Source organism: Nilaparvata lugens, chromosome 12 (assembly GCF_014356525.2).
Source record: "Nilaparvata lugens isolate BPH chromosome 12, ASM1435652v1, whole genome shotgun sequence".
Taxonomy (NCBI): domain Eukaryota; kingdom Metazoa; phylum Arthropoda; class Insecta; order Hemiptera; family Delphacidae; genus Nilaparvata; species Nilaparvata lugens.
Window position 1 is genome coordinate 24698238 of NC_052515.1, and position 19866 is coordinate 24718103.

A 19866-nucleotide genomic window follows, 5' to 3' on the forward strand; every position below is an offset into this window, starting at 1 on the left:
TTTTAAACCTTTTAAAATGAAAACTCAGGAAGTTAAAGTGCAAATTTCTAGTGAGAAAGCATGAAGAACCGAATACATAACCTATTAAGTTGAGTGTTGATAGGAAATGACATTTGGTAATACGGCAAGGCAGATCATCTAAAAGGATCTCTTTGCCTATAAAAGCCATAAGAATAATAATAATAATACTATTATGGGGTAACAATATTAAAGAGAGGTTCAAATGGACAGTCACTGGAAACTTATACTTAGTTTGAATACCAAGGGAAACCTCGTTTATGTTTTGAATATCTTGTTGATAAACTACCTACCTAGGTCTCATTGAGAACATCAGTACATCACTATATAATTGATTATTGTAAATGAGAATGAACAGTTAATATTGCATCAATAAACCGGTATCAGCTACTGTCTAACAGTAGTTAATTACTTTAATTAACAAAATATTTCTTCTTAATTATGAATCTATTGAAAAATATAATTTCTGCTTAATAAAATATAATTCATTATTTTAAACGAGAATGAACAGTTAATATTACACCAATAAACCTGTATCATCTACCGTCTATAGAAGGCATTGATTGACAAGAAAGAAGATCGGCAACGTTGATCACCTATCTTTCTCCACTGCCATTAGAACGTGGACCTTACTATAGTGAGGTCCACGTTATAATGACAGTATTTGATTAACTTTGGGTTTGCTATCCTTGTCTATCATTCGACAAAGCCTGTTGTACTATCCTTTACTAGATCCACAACGATGACAGTCATGTTTTTGACAGTGTAGAAATATAATTAATTAATGCAGAAAATCGTCATCGTTATTCATCTATCTTTATCCACTGCCATTATAACGTGGACCTCACTATACGTAGATCTGAGAACATCATTGCGAAGAATCGTTCACTAGCATTTATAAATCTATCATATCTAGCATCTATCACACATAAATCTCATGTTATAATGAAAGCAAAAGTCATAACGTAATGTTTGCTAAAAGAACAATTTACTTTTCGAATGTTCATCGCAAATTCAGTTGCATTAAAAACCGAAAAGCAGCGTCTCTACAAATGAAATATCGATTAAATGTCGTCGTCACGACATTAGTCACCTTAAACTGTCAGCATTATTTGAATGGAAAGCATTGGAGTTATTTACAATGAATACTGCCAGTTTAGCACTTCACACAACAGAGTGGGTTTCAGTATAAACTGTCACTATAATTTAAATGGGGAGCTTTTTGTGTTATTTATAAGGAACGCTGTTCAATTACAATGCGCAAATAATCCGCTTTTCTTATCAACTTGGTTCAGTGACACAAACAATTGTTTCAAGTCACTTAAATTTTCATTAAACCGCTCCTCTTTCACTTGCTTCGTGTTCAATTCACTTCTCTTTGTGTTCTTCCTATCTCCCCCCCCCCACTGTACCGTTTCTTTATCACCCTTTCTTTGTTTTCAATAAAGTGTGTGCTTGAAATGTGTTCCTTACATTAGTAAACTGAGCAGCACGTGAGAGTTCAGTGTTTTATTTCAGACATTTAACTTTAATTACAGGGATGTGCCAAGGCGTGATTAGGATCTCTAACTCTGTGATTACTACCCCTCTACAATATTGATATCTTTATAAATTGAAGATTTATTTCAACAAGTTCTCTTGAATTATTATTTATTTATTTATTGTACAAAGTACAATAATCATAATATAATTATGACATTGAAGGAAAATTTACAATTGATATCTTTATAAATTGAAATTTTATTTCAACAAGTTCTCTTGCATTATTATTTATTTATTTATTGTAAAAAATACAAAAATCATAATATAATTATGACATTGAAGGAGAAACTAGGCTGAGCCTGTACTATTTCTCTTCAAAAACTTTGATCAAAAGTTAAAAGTTTAGTATGTTTATACTGTACTGAATATGTGAATTTGTGTGGTTTTGTACCACACTATCTAAACCATTGAGAAAACGTTACAATTAATAGAAATGGTAATGTAAGGACTAAACTCATTTCCAAGGTGATTGTTGAGTTTTCAAGTCTCGAGTTTCTAAGGTTAAGCCCTCAAGAGGGGAAAGTCCAAGATTGAGGTAAAGTTTTTGAGTTTTGAAATTCCAAAGCAAAGTTAAAACAAAGTTTCAAAGATGGATGAGAGGGGACAGTTTTGTTGAATCTACTAGTTCACTGTAATCAAAAACTACAATTTATCCCCTACCACTATATATGTTGTTAGGTAAACTAACCTAATCCAAACCATAGTAGGATATAGAGCTATGGAGCCAATAAATACACCTATCACTAAGGCTGCCATTTATCAGTTTTAATATTGGTCCAATCTTAAAAAATCTGGTACCAATCGATGAGCAATTACTAAACTAAATTATCCTTGTAGAGTTTTTGTAAAACCAACGGTTTATTTATTTATTTATTCAATATTACAAATCATATAAAATAATATGATTGGGTAGGAACAACAGGCTTGGCCCAAAACTATTCCATTCCCAAATTTTAATAATGTTACATGTGCATAAAAATAGGTTATGCTTCCACTGTAAATAGTTCAAGCTCAATTTTCGTCCAAAAATAAATACGAGATGCAAATTTAAAATTGAGAAGAATTAAAACACCAAACGAAAGTAAAATATTACACTTATTACACTGCACATTGAATTGATTAAGTTATTTTATGAAATTTTGAAGCCATAAATACACACACATTCTCACTAATTGTGTTATTCTGAGTTATTCAAGAAACAAAACTTTAAATGGCCGCCATTTTGTTTTATGAATTTGAAAAATTATCACAATTTTTTTCTAGATTTGTCTAGTTGTTATAAATAATGTTGTGCAAAGTTTCAATTTCTTATGTTTAACCATTTATTCTGAAAAAAATGATAAGTGAAAAAAGCAAAATGGCCGCTGTGTGAGTAACTGAAGACTCCAGGACAATTTAAATATGATATTTAGATATGTTTTTTACCCAGGAACAATGCCCTAGAGTATGTGTAGGGAGTTCGTAAACACCATGTATAGCCATATAGAGCCATAGTCTATAGAGGAAAGATAGCAAAGATCTTTCTCTATGCCCGAACCAACCTAACCATATCCTCACCCTACCTAACCCTAACCTAACAATAACCTTACCTAGAACTTACCCTATTCATTTACCCTAACCTAGGTTTTAGCAAACTTTATACCTTGATTTCACAGACATTTCAAAAAAAAAACAAATTAATATAATGAAAAATGAGACTACTCACAATGGCAGTGGCGGTTGCGTAGCAAGATGGCCGCGTCCGCCGCGCTGAGCTATCGAGGAGGCAGTGGTGGGGGTGCTGAACGATGATGCGTTTGAGGTTAGGTTACCACTCTTCGATGACGACAACTGCGCATGCGCATGACTGTGCGAGTGTGAGTGATGCAGCTGCTGCTGCTGTTGGTGTAGAGAGCTGCTAGAGCTGCTTCCTCCTCCTCCTACTACTACTCCTCCGAGACCTCCGTTGAGTAGAAGGTTTGAGGAAGATGAGGAGGAACCGATCAACGATGGAGGTGGGGATGATATCCTCTCTGCAAAATATAAAATTAAAAATGGATGAAAAACTTGAAAATTCAAAAGTACAGTTAGTACATAGAATAATAGTAGAAACATGGAATAGAGCATTAAAATGATGAAAGAAATGGATGAAAAGCTTGAAAAATCAAAACTTCAGAATATAAAATAATAGTAGAAACATGGTAGAAGAAATGGATGAAAAACTTGAAAATTAAAAAATACAGTGGCCTATACTATATAAAATAATAGTAGAAACATAGAATAGAAGATTAAAATAATAGAAGAAATGGATGAAAAAATTGAATATTCAAAAATTCAGAATATAAAATGACAGTAGAAACATGGAATGGAAAATCAAAATAATAGGAGAAATAGATGAAGAAATTGAAAATTAAAAAAATACAGAAGATAAAATAAAAGTAGAAACATAGAATAGAAGATGTATGATAGAAGAAATTGATGAAGAAATTGTGAATTCGAAAATACAGTGAATGGAATAATAGTGGAAACATAGAATAGAAGATCAAAATAATAGAAGAAATGGATGGAGAAATAGAAAATTAAAAAATACAGAAAATAATAGTAGAATCATGGAATAGAAGAAATAGATGAAAAGCTTGAAAATTAAAAAATACAGAACATAAATAATAGTAAAAACTTAGAATACAAAATTAAAATAAAAGAAGAAATGGGTGAAAACTTGAAAATTCAAAAAATACAGAAAATAATAGTAGAAACATGAAATAGGAGAAAAAGATGAAAAACTTGAAAATACAAAAATACAGAACATAAAATTAATAATAGTAAAAACATAGAATAAAAAATTAAAATAAGATATGAGTGAAAAACTTGAAAATTCAAAAATACAAAACATAAAATGTCCCTTCCAAAAACCCTTTCAAACTACAGTACCCTCAATCCTTCAATTATGACAAGAATATTGAAGATTTTAGTATTTTGTACGCTAGTGAAATCAGAACAAAATAACTGACTTCAATGAAAATCCAATCCTTCAACAGTACCTGAACAAACTAAAATAATTCCAGCTCCTGAATTCGTTGGGACATGAAACGTTAGAAAATAACAGAATGAGTGTCACGAGCAAGATAATGTGAGGCTCTCACTCCAGCCGCGGAGAGAGACAAGTGTTGACGGTTCAATAACCTCAATGGAGACACAGAGAGAGTGAGAGAGAAAGTATGACAGGGAGAGAGAGAGAACACAACAAATCTACTGCTTCATCTGGGGCTTCTCTAAAGTTGACAAAGAGCCTTTATAATAATTTTCAACACTATTGATTGTTATGTTGTGTGATTGTGGGGACCTAGATGTAACCCACATGTTTCAACAAACTAGCAAAAGAGGAAGATGAAAATAAATAAATGAAGAAAATGAGAGGGAGAGAGAGATACATATGAAGAGAGAGATTGATTGATTGAGTGATTGATTGAGTACTTTATTTATGTAGATTACAATATATACTGGCTTATACACTTATATACAATAGCTTACAATACAGCAAAATTATAGATGAATTTACATAATATAGACTAAGAAAATAATTATTGAACTGTATATGATATGAAAAAGAAATTTGTAATATAATAACTATAGATAATAATCATATTGTTATGCATCTACATAAATTGGCGGAGCTTTGGAGAGAGAGAGAGAGAGAGAGAGAGAGAGAGAGAGAGAGAGAGAGAGAGAGAGAGAGAAATTGAAAGAGTGAGAGGGTGAGAGATACAGATGAAGAGGGAGATAGAGAAATTGAAAGAGTGAGAGGTTGAGAGAATGAGAGAAGAGAGAGAGAGTGATTGGTATAGAAACCTAACTCCTCTCACACAAACCCATGCTTTTGTTTAAATCTTGATATTTTCTCAAGTGTTGTAATATACAATGAGCTCGAGTAACAAGCTATCTAAACATGGAATCATCATTTCCTATACAAGCTACAAGAATAATGTCTGTATTAAATTTCAATAGAATACTGCATCATAACTACCATCTCATTGTAAAAAATATGAAACGAATGATAAAATGATTGGAAGCATCCCTGAACCAATGTGAGAATTGGCTCTCCACACAGTACACAGGATTCCAATAAATTTTCGTTTTCCCTTTCAATTAGTCTGTCTGATCTTCCATTTTTCAATAGCTTCCCAATTTGCCCTTATTCCAATCCAATGACATAATTGGAAGCGAAATGTCAATAAAGTCGATGCTACAAATTGCGTCTCATCATTTTTCCAAGTGCAATGAAGACCAACAATTTACAATTTCAGAGAAAATTTCATGCTGCTGTGTATTCTTCAACCGCAGATCTGAATCAGATAAATTCTTATTCTGACTAGAGTTTTCCACCCACATTTCTGTAAAACATTTTTGCGTTTTCCTTCTATCAACTTTCTTCATATTTTTCTCGGTTTTTCATTTCGTCCTCTACCTGTACCTCTCACTTTATCGCTTCTTCCATTTCTTTATTCCATCATTTCTCAATCTATCGCTTCCTTAATTTCTTTTATTTCTTTATTATATCATTTCTCAATCTATCGCTTCCTTCATTTCTTTTATTCCTTTATTCCATCATTTCTCAATCTATCACTTCCTTCATTTATTTTATTCCTTTATTCCATCATTTCTCAATCTATCGCTTCCTTCATTTATTTTATTCCTTTATTCCATCACTTCTCAATCTATCGCTTCCTTCATTTATTTTGTTCCTTTATTCCATCATTTCTTAATCTATCGCTTCCCTCATTCATTTTATTCCATCATTTCTCAATCTAACGCTTCCTTCATTTCTCTTATTCCTTTATTCCATAATCTCCACTCTCAAACTTTATCAAATTTTCACTCTTTATCCTTTAAATTTCTCTTGAAACTAAACTTTAATTCATTCTATCAATTTTCTTTTCTCCTTCTACTTTCCCATTATTCATTTGTTTATTCCTTTATTCCTATGACCTCCACCCACCTCTATACCTTTATCTTCTTACACAATTCATTTATTCTTTATTTTATTGATTCTTACAATAAATACATCATCAAAATGATGGGGAGGGAGAAAATAAGGTAACCTTGTGCTATTCCTCTCCCAAATTTAGATAAGGTTACACATAGTCCGAAATAGGTTAAGTCTTGTAATTGTTCACAAAATTTCCAGTACTTAATTATTTTCACTAAGTAGATTTTTAAATTTAGATGCTTCAAACACAAACATAGAAGAAATATATTTTTTTCCCATTTCTCCCTCAATCTGTATCTCCTTTCCTACTTCAACTTCACATTCTTTCATATCTCCAAATTTCTTCATCTAATCATCTCCTATTTCCTTTCTATCTCCTTTCCTGCTTCATCTTCCCATTCTTTTCTATCTCCAAATTTCTTCATCTAATCATCTATTTCCTTTCTATTTCATCATTCTTTCCTTCTTATCCACACCTCTATCATCATTCTCCATCTTCATTCTCCTCTATTTTCTCCGATCTCCTCATATCTAGGTCTTCTTCACTTCCTTCCTCATCCTCCAGTTATATCCTCCTCTCCCATCTCCCCATTTCTTTATCGTCACATCTTCCTCATTTATTTTCTTCCTTCTATATTCTGCTGTCTTCCAATTTATAGGCCTTCTCCACTTCCTTCCTCATATCCAGTTTCATCTAATATCTCCGAATTTCTTCAATTTCACCTCTTCCTTTCTCTCGAATCAATCAATCAATCAATCATATTCCCACTCAATCCTTTACTTCTTCTTCTTTTTCTCCTTCTTCTTCTCCTTTCTTCTTCTTCTCCTGTCATCTTCTTCTTCTCCAATCCTTTACATCTCTTCATTTTTCTCACCCACATCTCAATTACCCCTTTTCTTATCCCATTTTCCTTATTTGCTCAATTTTCCTTATTTACTCCAACTCTTCCTCCACTTTCATTTCTCCAGCTAAAAATACTCCAGATAAGAAAGAATTCGCCAAACAAGATCCCTTCCCTCTTCACCTACTCAAAAAGCTCCCCCACCCTACGCAACAACAATTCCCAGAATCCACATGTTATTTCCACCCTTCCCCCCACGAGCAGCTCATGTTTTGGTGACCTGGCCAATTCCTCTATTATGCAATAGCACAAGTGAGGGAGAGAGATAGAGTGAGAGAGAGAGAGAGTGAGAGCGAAAGAGATACAGATAGATAGAAAGAGAGAGCTAAAGTGATACAGATAGATGGGAAGAGATATAATATATAGAGGGTTGGAGATAGATAGATGTGTAGAGAGAAAGATAAAGAGAGAATAGAATAGAAAAGCTGCCTTTATAATTTACCTAGGAGGGCGGAGTTAGGGCGCAGCCGGCCCTCTCTTACACTCAACCCTGAGAGTGAGTGTGAGAGATAGGAGAAAGAGTAAGAGTATATGAGTGAAATAAGTGATTGTGAGAGTTTCAGGGGATGGAAAAGAGGGACATAGTGACTAGAGAGGAAGAGAGAGATGTGTGTGTGTGTGTGTGAGAGAGAGAGAGAGAGCAAGAGAAAGAGAGAGAGATGGAGAGAAAGAGAGATGGAGGAGAGAATGAGAGAGAAAGAGAGAGATGGAGAGAGAGGAAAGGGGAGTTGTTGGCTTTATTGAGGCCCTTTCTTGTTCTATTTTCAGCAGGAAAAACCTCAAATGAAAAATAGAGTATTCCATCGAGACACACACGAATTTCCGTTATCTGCATAAGGGCTTCCTATTTCTCCACGGACTACCACGTAAAGCGTTATTCTCGTGCGTCAATTGACACCATTCTTATGGAAACAAAAACACAATGCATAATTTTTATAAATAAAAACAATCAACTTCATTATAAATTATAATTATAGGTTGAAAATGTGGCTCGAATTGTTACTATCTTTCAGAATTGAATTCTTTTCTCTCAGAATTATTCTTCCTGTTCTGGTAATAACTGATAAAACTGTGTATGAAATAGTATAAAATTGTGTTCAATATTATTATGTACCTTCAGTCTCATATAGGAAATCTAATCTAACCAAAATACAATTCATAATCGAGGAATTTCAGGCTGAAAATTTAACGTTATCAAACAACCGTAATAATCATAGTTTAACGATGATTCATACACGAGTCACACTCTCATGATAATTTAATTTGATTCAACATTCATCAATTTTGTTCATATTCAACAAAGATAAAAATCGGTAATACTGTATAACGTTTCATCATTCAAATTTTCTAAAACTATATTGGAATTGAATTTATGAATAAATTGTGTTTCATACTGTTTCAGCGATACTACAACCAAAGTTTATCTTTGAACTTTTCTAAAATACAAAATTAATTGATGGAAATAAATTGAAAGTTGCATTTGTTTAAATGCTTATTAATGAATAATCATTATTAAACGAAAATCCCAATTGAATGCTGTAAATCACCCCGAAGACTTAGTCTACTGCTCATCGAATTTCCATCTAGCTGATGTTTACCCTGTTGTCAATATTTGCAGTAGCAGAAGTCTTCGGGGTGATTTACAGCATTTAATTGGGATCTTCGTTTGAAAATAATTATTTTACAAAATTAATTTATAGATAAATAGTTTGTGTTTAATTATATGTTTGCATTCAGTAGGACTACTAGTAATCTAGTATATCAGTAGAGAGATGGCCTCACGACACTCCAGGTATATTCAAATCAAGAAATTTGGTTCAATTATTGGACATTATTTAAATACTTAGTACTATATTATTGGACTACTGTACTAACATTAACATGAGATGCTATAACACGATGGGTACAGTATAAGGATTCAAATCAAGAAATTTGTATGAATAATTTGGGCATTATTTAAATATTTAGTACTACATTATTATACTACTAAGATCAACATGAGATGGTAAGACACTAAAGGTACAGTATAAAGGTGCGTACAGATATACGCGCCGCGAACATGAGCAATTCACTTTTAATCAGCTGATGCCAAGCTTTTATCTGTATCTTACCGTTTCTGTAAAAATACAGATAAAATCAGCTGATTAAAAGGGAATTGCTCATGTTCGCGGCGCGTATATCTGTACGCACCTTGAGGATTCAAATCAAGAAATTTGGATGAATTATTGGGCATTATTTAAATATTTAGTACTAAAATTTAGTACCAACATGAGATGACCATGACACTCCAGGTTTATTGATTCAAATCAAGAAATTTGGTTAAATTATTGTCCATGATTTAAATATTTAGTACTATAGTGAGGTCCACGTTATAATGACAGTATTTGATCAACTTTGGTTTTGCTATCCTTGACTATCATTTGACAAAGCCGGTGGTACTATCCTTTTCTAGGTCCACAACGATGACAATTATTTTTTTGACAGTGTAGAAATATAATTAATTTATGCAGAGAATCGGCATCGCTATTCTTTTATCTTTATCCACTGCCATTATAACGTGGACCTGACTATACATCATTACATGATATTTAGTAGTAAAACACAACAGGTTTACAGTATATAATTTCAACTCAATAAAGAGTTCATGTACAGTACACTATGATAATGAAACATGGAAAATAATTTAAAACTTCACTCAAGCTCTTTGTTATTACGATTACTTTCAATTAGCATCGGGCTCACCGGTTTCATATGTCTATCAGTGGCCTAACTTCATTTGCCAATGCAATGCCCACTAACCTTGGGAGAACAGAAAGAGAGGGAAATTAAGAGAAAGAGATAAACATAAAAATGGAGGAAGAAACAATCAAGCAGACGTTGAAAGCAAGAAAATAGTGAATTTGTATGTTTTGGAGTGTGTGTGTTAGAGAGAGAGAGAGAGAGAGTTGGAAGAGGAAATTAAGAGGAATAGAGAATGTGTGTGAGGAAGAGAGAGTGAGGAGGGTATGAGAGAGACAGACCGGACAATGAGAGGAAACACTCTCTCAATGCCAAGCTGTCTTGAAACAATTTGCCGAGCTGTTTATACGAAAATTGTGTTGCAATATTCAAACTATATACGGTACGTCTCTATTTAGTTAACTACACCTAATAATCATTCATATTTACAACTTATTTTATGAGACTAATATCATAGAGAAAATATAGCATAAATAACAGTTGTCTCTGCTCATATCAACTATGTATGTATTTACATTTCATGGATTTAGAACTATGTAAGAACATCGTTCATGCATTTATAACTATAGTGAGGTCCACGTTATAATGACAGTATTTGATCAACTTTGGTTTTGCTATACTTGTCTATCATTCGACAAAGCCGGTGGTACTATCCTTTTCTAGGTTCACAACGATGCCAATTATGTTTTTGACAGTGTAGAAATATAATTAATTGATGCAGAGAATCGGCATCGCTATTCTCCTATCTTCATCCACTGCCATTATAAAGTGGACCTCACTGTATGTAAGAACATCCACAACAACTATAGATGTTTATTTGCGTGGGCAGCGAGTTTAAAATGGTTATAAAACTAGCAACTGCTCTGACTGATATAAATGTGCTACTACTTCCTCTCAGTTTGATATTTATTTGGCGTTTAGCTTCAAGTTATGAATGACGATGGAGTGATAATAAATAATCACAAAATGTGACTACCACTTATGACGATAATCATAGTAGTTTTATCATTCAAGGCAATGTTATCTAGCTCCATTAAAGATATCAGTGTTAGCTTCACTCTATAAAACTGGACTAAAATCGTTACTAAACCGTGATAAAAATATGGAATGGAACATTAATACTGTGGTCGAGATTGAGGAGAACAGTTTTCTATCAAATCTTATCAAGTTGGAGAGCATTTTTATGTCGTGAGATTATAGGAGAATAATGAGTACATATATGTTACACACACACAGTTACAATATACGTATGGTATTATTAGTAAACAATATTTTCTAAGTGATATTTGGTGGAAATCATTCAGTTATCCATACTATAATAAAGGAAAGAGCTGGTTTATACACGTACGGGATAGAAAATTCACGAATGACGCATCATTTGTGAAATTGAAATATACAGGGTGTCCCACGAAAGGTGTAACATCCGAAGACCATGGATTCTACATTGAATTTGCAACAAAAAATGTTCAGTAAAATTTTCTTATATCGACCTTAGTTTTCGAGATATTTGGATTATTCGATATTTTCGAAAAACGTCAATAAATAGAAAACTATCATTCAAAATCCAATACTAAGGAAATAGTTGGAAAGAGAAATAAATTTACAATAATATTCATATAATTTGTTCTTTTGTTTGACGTTTTCAAACTTTTTATAAGCTTTCAAACTGTTTGAAATTTGGCTTTGAGCTCGACGAATGTACTTTTTTCAACTTTGAACGCTCATAAAAAATCAAAACGTGGAAAAAAGAAACAAATTAAATGAATCTTATTGGAAATTTCTTCCTCTTTCCAATCATGTCCTTGAAATTAGATTTTGACTGATAGTTTTCTAGTTATTGACGTTTTTCGAAAATATCGAATAATCCAAATATCTCGAAAACTAAGGTCGATATAAGAAAATTTTACTGAACATTTTTGTTGCAAATTCAATGTAGAATCCATGGTCTTCATCTTTTACACCTTTCATGGGACACCCTGTATATAGATAACAGGTAATTTTTATTGGAAATTAAAATGGACATAACCTATGTATAATATTTGGACAATTTGAAACTTAAATTAGGAAATTGGAGAAATTTTGGACAATAGCCTGGATTTTCTTTTCCGATCGTTGTATTGGTTTTGCCAACCTAATAAATAAATCACGTCATCACGTCTGAATGGACTGATTAACCTGAAATTTTGCATAAAGATTCTTAATTTACAAAGGATGGTTATAGGCCTATTTTCAATTCTACAAGATTCTATTACGTCAAGTTTTCAGTTAGTAAATATTTTAAATCTATTCATGACATGACAGGCTTGTTGATACAGGAAAAGTTGGAGTAGCCAGTTAATTTCTAATAATTGGTTTTGTAATTAGTAATTTCAATGTGGTTTCTAGATGGACATTGATTAGGAATTATTATTGTGAATTACTGTAGGCTACTGTAAAGCTCACCTGTGAAAGATTGGTATCCAATAATCAGAGATAATTTTCAAGAAACTGCACTATGTATAATAATCAAATTCACTATCACTGCTTTTTAAAATCACTGCAATGCATTTTGAGATCACACTGTATTTCAGTAACTGTAATGAGTATGTCACTACAATGTATATCACTACAATGTATTTCAGTAACTGTAATGAGTATGTCACTACAATGTATATCACTACAATGTATTTTGGGATCACACTGTATTTCTGTAACTGTAATGAGTATGTCACTACAATGTATATCACTACAATGTATTTTGAGATAAACTGTAATGAGTATGTCACATCACGAAAGATTGTCACTGTCAATAGATTTCAAACTGACGAAGATCTGGAATTATTTTAAACAAAGAATAGTATTGAATTATGAAGAAGTATCATGAGCATTGAAATGTAGGCTAAAAAGGAATAGGGGGAAAAATTGCGGGAACAAAAAAGCGGAAGGTGGGGGAGAAAAGGTACAAGTGGTAGGCGAGGTAGGAGTAGGAGAAACAGTAGGTGAAGGAAGAGAAGGGGGAGGAGGAGGATGAGAATCAGAAAATAAGGAGAAGAAGCACAATTAGGATCAGGAGAAGGAACAGAAGGAGTATGAGGCGAGACAGAAGAAGGTGGAACAGAGAAGGATGATGAAGGAGAAGAAGTTATAGGAGGAGAGAAAGAAGGCGGAGAAGGAGAAAAGAGGAGATCATGAGGAGGCAAAAGTGGGTGGAGGGGGAAGAGGAGGAAGAGTATGAGAAGAAGGAGAAGGAGGAGGAAGAGGACCAGGAGGAAGAAGGATGATGAATAAGGAACAGAGAAGGATGATGAAGGAGATGAAGTTATAGGAGGAGAGGAAGAAGGCGGAGAAGGAGAAAGAGGAGATCATGAGAAGAGGAGGCAAAAGTGGGTGGAGAGGGAAGAGGAGGAAGAGGATGAGAGGGAGGAGGACCAGGAGGAGGAAGAAGAGGAACAGGAGAAGGAGGAGAATAATGAGTAGCAGTAGAACAAGGGAAAAGAAGAAGATGATAAACAAGAACTGTATGAAGGAGGGATAAGAATAAGAGAGAGTTAAGTGTGAAAAAAGAAGTATTTTAGAGAAGGAGGAGGATTAAGAAGATGAGAGAATAAAATTGATAAAGAAGAGGATGCGCAGAAGATGGAGACCAAGATAACAGTGATAGAAAGATTATTAGATAAGAAAGAGAATAGAACGAAGAAGATGATGATGATGATGATGAAGAAAAAGGAAAAGAAGAAGAAGAAGAAGAAGAAGAAGATGATGATGATGATGAAGAAGAAGTAGTAGAAAAATGAGAAGAAGGAAGAAAAAAATCAAAGACTTGAGTGTCGAAGCCAATCTAAACAAAGAACGAATCGGTTTCAAAGCGCGCGTATGACAAAAATAAAAGTAATGACGAAAATGCCATGCACAGACTAACAAAAAAACAATGCCTACTATATATCGAAGAGTTTGAACGGTGTTGCACGATATTCCAGTGCTACGAGAATAGCCGAATGTCACCGATTTGAAACGAAGCACACACACACACAGGTTTGTTCCCTATCAACAAACACTACTTGAGAGTTGAGTGAACAAGAGAATACGCTAAACTCGTGCAATGGAGAAGACCACTGGAGAAGAGACTCTCAATTCACAAAGGAAACTAACCTAATCAACAGCTCTCAATCAAGAGGACGGGACGGGACGCGCGTACACATCAACGCTTCACGGCAAACTGACACAAGCAGACAAGCTTTCATTTCAACAAGGTTGATCGTGTAGTTGCGCTCGCTACCGCGCTGGCAGCAGTGTCGGCACGTGAACGGCTAGCGGTCTCATAGAAACAGCGCGAATTAGAGCTGGACTACACCTGAGGATTCTGCATTCAATTTTCACTCTTCATTTCCTATTTCCACTCTAATTTCTTGGTGAGAATGATTATGAGGATTCTTCATTCAATTTTAACTCTTCATTCCCCAATTTTTACTCTAATTTCTTGCTGAGGATGATTATCAGGACTCTGCTTTCAATTTTAACTCTTCATTCCCCAATGTTTACTCTAATTTCTTGGTGAGAATGATTATGAGGATTCTTCATTCAATTTTAACTCTTCATATCCCATTAAAATTTTCACTCTAATTTCTTGCTTAGGATGATTTCCAAATAAGAATTCTTAGGCCCGGTTGCACAACAGCTGGTTAAATTTTAACCGTAATTAATTTCAGGAGAACCAATCAGAGAAGGCGTTTTTGAAAAGACTGCTTCTCTGATCGATTCTCGTGGAATTAATCACGGTTAAAATTTTACCGTGATTTGCAACCGGCACCTAATCTAGTACGTTGGTGAACATTGAAACAATGTGGTGATGTGTTTATAGGGCATATAGGGGGATTCCTTCTGTCATGTTTTATTTATTTATTTATTTATTTATTGAGGGGTTTATTTATTTATTCATTATTATTTATTTATTAAATCGTTTATTCAGATGTGGGTGATCTACCACAGTTTAAATATCATTGTTTGCTCATGAACGAGATAAATAAATTAGTTCTTGCACCATAGAGTAAAGCATAAAATTAAGTTCATGTAAAGTACATTTTATAACACTGTCTAAAGCTGCGTTTACACCAAAGTTATGAACAAAATGTTTATTTCTCCGTCCTTATAGATTCTATTAGATTGAACATAACTTATCATACACATGATGAACATGACTGCGTGTTTGTCTGATATACGCACCGCGAACATGAGCTTTTCACTTTTGATCAGCTGACTATATCTGTATTTTTACAGAAACGGTAAGATACAGATATAAAAAGCTTGGCATCAGCTGATTAACAGTGAATTGTTCATGTTCGCGGCGCGTATATCTGTACGCACCTTAATAGATCCTGTAAGGACGGAAAAATAAACATTTTGCTAATAACTTTGGTGTAAACGCAACTTAACACTCCAATTGTCCAACATTGAGCTATATTTGAAAATTGGATATTGAAGAGATGTTTACGATAAATATTGTCCACAACTAAAACAGTTTGATTCTTCTATTTATTCAGCACGTAAATGAGTGTGTCTCTGCTTTGACTAATTGCATACGAATCAATTTCCATTGTTTTTATTGAATAAGCCGAATGAGGTGACATTTTTATGAATAGATCAGACATTTTTCCTGCTTTTCCAACTGCTAATTAAAATTTTTCAATGAATTAACATGGGGAAAAATGGGATAATAATTTCCGAGTTATCTGTAACATGGACTATGAAAAATTCTGTAGAAATTTGAATGGGACAGGTAGAGCACTGTCATTTTTAAACCAACAGGATTCAAATCTGAATTTTCCTTTTATCTTGCAATCTTGTTATTTATTTCGTATTTGTAAGTTATGTTTAGTATATTATTGAGAATAAAAAATCAAATTCGAAACAAATTAATCAAGGTCATAAATTATATGAGAATGATATTTGAAAGTCAAATTACTCCCTGCTATCAGACAATTAACAAATTTGAATCAGGAACTCAAAACAAAAACCTTTAAATCGGAGAGAACTGTAGAGTTCATAGTATTCAATTTTTTATCTAAAATCTATAATATAATGAAGGAAAGAATCGGCTTATACACGTACGGGATAGGAGATTCATGAATGACGCATCATCACGTCTCAACTACTGGACTGATCAACTTGAAATTCTGCATATAGATTCTTAATTTAACGAGGATGGTTGTAAACCTATTTCAAATTCTTCAAGATTTCAGTAGGTCAAGTTTTTGGTTAGACCCTTGCGGAGCACGGGTTACCTGCAATAGTAAGGTCCACGTAATAATAGCAGTGGAGAAAGATAGGAGAACAACGTTGCCGATCCTCACTGTCTAGTCAATGCCTTCTTGACGGTAGCTGATACAGGTTTATTAATGTAATATTAATTGTTCATCCACGTTTAAAATAATCAATTATATTCTATTAATCAAGAAATTATATTTTTCAATGATTTCATAATTAAGATGGAATATTATGTGAATTAATTATCAATTCTACATTGTTAAAATCCGATCTAGCAACAGAACAAAGCGAGAGAGAGTGATAGCGCTATCCGTTTTGTTGGATGACAGATAAGGATAGCAATACAATTGCTAATCAAGCACTGCCATTATAACGTGGACCTCACTATAGTTGGTAATAAATTTATCTGCCATGTGAAAATAATGCTATTATATTGAGCAAGCAATTTCTGTATTTATATATCTGGCTATTTTTATATCTGGTAATTTATGTTTAACGGATCTCGAAAACGGCTCTAACGTTTTTCACGAAATTTGGAACATAGTAGGTTTATGATATAAAGATTCGATTGCACTAGGTCTCATCCTTGGGAAAACTCGCTGAACGACATTAAAAGGATAATTCATCCTAGGCTGAAACAGCTGTGGATAGTAAAAAAGTGAATGAGCGAGTGAGTATGTGAAAAATCAAAATATCGCATCCCCGAGAATCATAAGATGACGTATAGCCAGCTGTGAAATATAAACACGATCATTTTAGAGAATTGTGTTCTGTTTATCAATAAATAAAAATAACGAGCGAAGCTCGGTGCCCCGATATTAATAATAAATTGGAGAACAATGACATTGACAACCTAACAACTTTGACAACTTTTAATAAAGTATCAAATATGATAATGTTTCCCAGTCATCCATATGATGTGTGTATTATTCCATGCATGAATAAATAAAGTATGTCAACAGTAGTAATATTCAAGGAGTTCCAGTGAGCAAGCTGCATAGAAAGATGATGGGTCAGGTGTTAGTTGGTGGCTAGCAGCTTCTTACAATACTCTACTACCTTGTTTGCTGTTAAAATGCTACAGAATTACAGTATTTTCTTTCCTCAGTCATTTCCAATGAACAAAAGAACTACCGGCCCGTATCCAAAGGCTTGGTTGGTCGGCTGGTTCATCGTCATACAAAATGTCATTGTATTGCATTGTCATCATCATCTACATCATCGAGCTCGTGATCATCATCATAATCATCAACATCGTCTTCGTCATCATTATCATTTTCTTTCCTTTTCCTAACCAATAGCAAAGCATCTTCTCTACGTTTTCTCAGTCAAACAACGGATACAAAATTATCTTGGCTACTATTTTATACAGTAGCTCAACATGTGATGGACTATCACTGAAATCTCAGTACCTCTCACTCTTTGATACTTCCACACTTTACTCATCATTTACTTTCAAATTAATCAATTATTATAATCTACTAGCAGGTAGCCCGTGCTCCGCAAGGATCTAATTGAAAACTTGACAAACTGAAAACTTGACCTAATTACTGAAATCTTGAAGAATTTAAAATAGGTATATAATCATCCTCGGTTAATTGAGAATTTATATGCAAATTTTCAAGTTGAACAGTCCAGTAGTTCAGACGTGATGATGCGTGATGATCGTCAGACGTGATGACGATTCGTGAATATCCTTTCCCGTACTTGTATAAGCCAGTTTTTCTCTCTATTATATTATAGACTAGTAGGTAACCCGTGCTCAAGAGTCCAATTGAAAACTTGACAAACTGAAAACTTGACCTAGTTACTGAAATCTTGAAGAATTTAAAATAGGCATATAACCATCCTAGGTAAATTGAAAATTTATATGCAAATTTTCAAGTTGAACAGTCCAGTAGTTCAGACGTGATGATGCGTCATTCGTGAATTTCCTATCCAGTACGTGTATCAGCCAATTCAATCCTTCAATACATTACGTTTCTGAATTCTCAAATTCAACATAATACTAAGCTAACAGCAATAATAAATAGAGCACAGTAGTAAAATATAGTATCTTAATTTATAGCTGTTTGAACCGTTATCAGAGATAGAAGTGGACTGTTATCCTTCACAAAATCACAATAGCTCAAAATATATTGATAATGTGATTAACTCACCAGAATTGATAACATCCTTCAAAGGTATCCAACAGGTTTGTATACTCAACATGATTACGTTCAAAATGTTCACTATTTGTCCCAAAAACTAAACACTTCATTCATAAACATTTCACAAAACAGGAGGTGATGTTGATTGAACATTGATAATAATTAATTTTGAATTTAATCTCACGAACTGTCCCACAAACTAGAGAGTTTATTCACTAAGTTCCAAAAACACGATATAAAGTTCATTAAACATGCTCATTCTTCAACTTGAACATCACTTAAGAAACTGTGAAATACAATGCCTCCTTAGATATTAGTCAAGAATAATAAAAACCCTTCTCGTAAACTACTAACCTAACTAGTCATCATATATGTCATTATTATATGTTATGGGATTTAATATCGCTTATCAAATAAATCTACATAGTATTTGGACAATTTAAGACAAAGTTAGGAAATTGAGGAAGTTTTGGACAATAGCCTGTTTTTTTCTTTTCCGACTACTGCATTGTTTACTCTATCCAATGAATAAATAAATAAAAATGAAATGAACAATTTACTACAACAGAAAATTCCAGAACTTTTGAAGGCTTACGATCAGCAAAATAAGAAATAACAGGAGTTTGTATGAATGGTAAGCTGGAATCATGACCCTTCCAACAGCGACTTGAATTAGTGTGAATTCTTTCTAATGCTTTTCACAACATTGACTAATACGCTCCTATGTAACGTATATACTGATATGTATAATACGTGTAATACGTTTCTAGTTTTGTACTACGTTAACACGTGATCAAGGACACGTAGCCTCCAAGTGACGTCACAAAAAATAATGGCTTAGACAAGAATCGCAAGGGGTTGAAAACCAGTCTACCCAACAGGGCAGCCGGTCATTGAGTAGAAAATGACCTGCCCCAATAAGAAAATTTAGAACTCTTTTGTTGAATTTAAAACTCTTTGTTGGTTAAGCGACCACAAAAAAAAATTCGGGCTCAGTCCTGCAAAGATATCGGATTTTCTAGAATAATTCAGTATTCTGAAAACTTCCGGTTCTAGAGAATACAGAGAACAGGGTGAGGTAAGGTTGTATAATGACCTTCACATGAGAGAATATAGGTTAGTTTTGAACTTGGAAAGCATCAACTACTGTATTTGAATAATTCACATGAATAGGAATGAGAAGAACTAGGGAGTAAAATTACAAAATATTGTAATTTTGTCTTTGAATGAACAATGAAGGGTACATTGATAATTTTATAGTGACATTATAATTCAAGATTGAAATAATATTACTACTCAATTATTGCTA

At 33.5% G+C, this 19866-nt stretch overlaps 1 protein-coding gene and 1 long non-coding RNA gene across 2 annotated transcripts in view; both read right to left on the reverse strand.

Moving 5' to 3' along the window:
* LOC111063337 (AF4/FMR2 family member lilli) overlaps nt 1-3366 on the reverse strand; it is a 49913-nt gene extending 46547 nt beyond the window's left edge. Inside the window, exon 1 of the mRNA XM_039439265.1 lies at nt 3266-3366. The gene's annotated coding sequence lies outside the window, so the exon portion shown is untranslated. The remainder of the gene's footprint in view (nt 1-3265) is intronic.
* Nucleotides 3367-3437: 71 nt separating this feature from the next.
* On the reverse strand, nt 3438-14492 carry LOC120353882. Its single transcript, XR_005572668.1, has 3 exons — nt 14083-14492; nt 12610-12978; nt 3438-3572 (listed from the first exon to the last, which is right to left on the reverse strand). It is a non-coding gene; the product is annotated as an uncharacterized LOC120353882 (long non-coding RNA).
* Between the last annotated feature and the right edge of the window lie 5374 nt (nt 14493-19866).